The sequence below is a fragment of the Buceros rhinoceros genome, unplaced genomic scaffold (genome assembly GCF_000710305.1).
Source record: "Buceros rhinoceros silvestris isolate BGI_N320 unplaced genomic scaffold, ASM71030v1 scaffold8487, whole genome shotgun sequence".
NCBI lineage: Eukaryota > Metazoa > Chordata > Aves > Bucerotiformes > Bucerotidae > Buceros > Buceros rhinoceros.
In genome coordinates this window covers 2,603-6,232 of record NW_010420501.1, presented here as the reverse complement: position 1 = coordinate 6,232, position 3,630 = coordinate 2,603, and the positions used below count along the sequence as shown (strand labels likewise).

General features: G+C 35.3%; 1 long non-coding RNA gene across 1 annotated transcript; it reads right to left on the bottom strand.

Moving 5' to 3' along the window:
• Positions 1–448: 448 nt before the first annotated feature.
• On the bottom strand, positions 449–2,663 carry LOC104496247. Its single transcript, XR_727813.1, has 2 exons — positions 2,568–2,663; positions 449–636 (listed from the first exon to the last, which is right to left on the bottom strand). It is a non-coding gene; the product is annotated as an uncharacterized LOC104496247 (long non-coding RNA).
• Between the last annotated feature and the right edge of the window lie 967 nt (positions 2,664–3,630).

Below are 3,630 nucleotides of genomic sequence, written 5' to 3'. Positions count from 1 at the left end.
ACAGGCTTGAGAAATGACAAGATTAGAGAGTCTGGATTTCTGCTGTTGTAAGATGCACTTGAAAGTGCGTTTTATCTTTCCAGGCTATCAAAGTGGCACCCACAAGAAGTTACTAACAAAAATAAAACAGGTCGTTATGAAATAAAATCTTGAGGCAAAAATAAGCTTTATCACTCCCCAAAACTCCTTCCTACGCCAGCTGCATTTTAATTGGAATACATAAGAATTTTATTTCTTTTTGACATCTCCAGTCCCCTACAAGAGAAACATTCACTAGTTTTCATTCTGGTAATGCTTATTTAACTCCCCGCGACAGGAGCTGGTACAATACCATCAGCCACTGACAAATCATTTGTAGCATCCTAAGCAAGCCCAAAAATTGTCACGAGGCATTTTGGAACTGAAATACAAGTTACTAGGTTAGTAAAGGCTGAACATATGACTAGACTAAGATTAAAAACTTTATTTTTTTATACAAAACAATAATAAATTCAAGCAGATAATGAATGAAGTCCGTCTTCTCATTTTCCACCTTTTCTCAATATAGACTATCCACAGTTCAATGTTAAACCACTCCATATTCAGCAAAAAACCTATGAGGTTTCCATCTTGTATCCATGCTTTTCTAGTTCAGCTCTGTATAGAAAAAAAGAGAGGTATATTAAAACAGAAAAATAAATATTGTTGGACATTTGCATTTTAAAAAATTAATTATACAGCACAAAATACAATCATTTTAGAAATAATATGAACATGCCACGCTGCTTTTTGGTTTATACCAATAACCCCAGCCTCATCTACTCTATAGTTCTTCAACCTCAGCTTAATGCCTTAGAACACTGAAAGTGACTTACTCCTAACTGAAAAACTGAAGTACTTGTTTTAATCACAGTTACTGTCCTCTGACCCCCTGTGGCTAGAGTACAACTGTATGGCGCAAAGCGGCACCTGTGAGCATGAAACAGCTCCAGGCATGTTAGAAAAAACAAAACGTTGTCTTATGCCAGTTATTCACAAGATTTTCTTTAACCAAATGAGCTTACTAATCTAAGTAATTTAAATGCATGTACTTCCAAAACAATTTTAACTTTTTTCTTTGTTTGTTTTAAATAAACACTACTTTCAAATCCTGGTGCAATACACCTTCCAGTGAACAACTCTGAGGGAAAAGGATTGCTTTGTTCCCCTTAGTTATGGCCGGAACAGCAAGTTAGTAACTGCAAACATTACAGGTCCTGCCCTGTTCCCCATGTTGCTCCTCTCCTGCCTCCAAACACACCAGCCAGAACTACATCTTGTATGCTAAGACCAGGAGATAAAACACGTCTCTAGATACGGTAGTCCAAATCTCAAAAAAAAAATATTTCTGGTTAGTTTACATACTTAGTAGCATAATTTTAGAGGTGGAGGACTGCAGCATTTTCCTTCTAAAGATGAAATAAAAACATGCTGCAACCAAGCAACATTACAAAATATCCTTTTAACACTAGTATACTGTCACCGATACTACAGGCTACAGTTAAGGCACAGTTACTGAAGGTTTGTCAAGACCAACTACGTTCATCAAGAATTATGCTATCCCTTGAAAGATTGTTTAATTACATACCAACTTATCTTTCAATGTTTCAGTTTAACTACCTTTCAATCTTCTAAGAAACAACTATATCAACAGACTATTTTTATACTTTCTACATAAAGGATCACTTTCGCCTGAGCACAAGAGAGATCAGCCCAGTAACTGTTCAAGCAGGCTGTAATACTTTGATATTTTGCTCTTCATGCAACATACTGAGGGATTAATTATAAAATGTGACTTTGTATTGATGCTTGTACCAAGTTATAATTATGTGTCTGTAAAGGATTAACTGAAACTACAAGTGACAAAGAGGATTAAAAAACTGGATTAGAGGTAACCAAATTGCTATTGTTTTTTTTAAAATTACAGGATGAACAATTACTTTGCTATTGTTGCTCATAAACAGCATGCTTACCACACACAAGAATCTTAACATTAATACGGAGAACTGATCTCTAGAAAATTTGTCCATCTGGCCAAAGAACAGCAACGTTATTAGAAGGTATAGAAAAAAATTATAACACGCCTGGCCTACTGCATAGCATAGAGAGAGGTAATCTTGTATTCCTTGCCATCAATCTTTGAAGTACAACTCAGAATTTTCACACATATGTAGAAGTCCTTAAAAAAGGATTTATTCATGTTCCACTGAGAAAGTGTCAACTGTATCACAAGTTGCAGAGATCCTTGTACTGTTTAAGTTGCGTAACACAGCAGAAGTCTGAACACGTCACTAATATTAGGCATATTTCAGGGCTCACAGTACAATTATTAAAAGATTAAATGTTGATCAGTACTTCACTGTGCTGTAATCCCTTGTCTGGTTTTGAAAGGCTTCAGACAGAAAAGCACAAAGCATAGCTTTCATTTATTTCAATTTCAGATCCCTATTTTTAAGTAAGCAGATTTCAAACTTTCAGATATTAACTAAATAATGCCATTCTAAACAATTTACCCATCTTCTAGAACAGAAAGTTAAAAATAAAATTACCTTAACTGATTGGAGAAATCATCTTCTACATTGTCATCATCCCAGTTGTCTTCCCAGACATGCGCATCTTCATCTTCATCTAAACCAGTCCAATCTAAAGAAAAAAGAGAAATACCTAAATATTGTATGCTCTGTTGCTTTGCTACTGTGTCTTACCGACAGATTAGCTCAGCCTCTGAGCAAGCTGCTAACAAACTTCTCTGACAGAAAAAGCCTGGATCACATTTAAGTGTTTGAGACCAAAATGCACAGAAAGATCTAAAAAAACCACTTCACAATTTCTTGAATTATACTACAAATGCAACTCAGTGTAAAAAAAAAATCATTAACACCCTTTACATCATGGCTTGCAGAATTACACATTCATGAGACATTTTGCATACAAATAGACAAGCTTTAGCACCACTGTAAAAAGAACAATATCCTAAAGCTCAGCAAAAGGGGCACAATTCCAGGTTTCTATTTCAATACTTTTTTCTGATAAAAAAATAAATATATATCAAATGCTTTTGCCAAAACAAATACACACAGATCCTCAGTTCACTCAGAGCAGTTGCAGACAGTCCATGGATAAATGCAAAAAAAATACATCTCTGATGTAGAAGCAAAGGCAAATTGAGAGGCATCTGCAACCAGCAGTTGTGACCCATAACCAGCTACTACTACTGGGTTCTCAAAACAGCTGAATCTGTTTGCTTACAGACCCAAGACTATTTCTCCTATAATAATCTGGCACACCTCCCTTGACAAATTACTGATCACCCACTTAATGCTTCATTATTAAAAAAAAAAATTAAGATCAAACTAACTAGCTAGTTCAGAATAATAACAAAAATGAAAAAAATGGAAGGCTAAGAATCACTATGTAACTACACGTCAGTTTACAGTTTCTCAGTTTTCTTCTATTGACAGAAAGCAAAATTTTCCGTTACCAACTAAGAAGCACCCAAATTGTGACACTTGTGACCTTGCATTTCTCAAAGTCTATTAGTATATTTAAAGGGAACACTATTCTTCCCCTTACAATTCCGTTAGCCGTCTGACACCCATCCAGAGAAAGCCT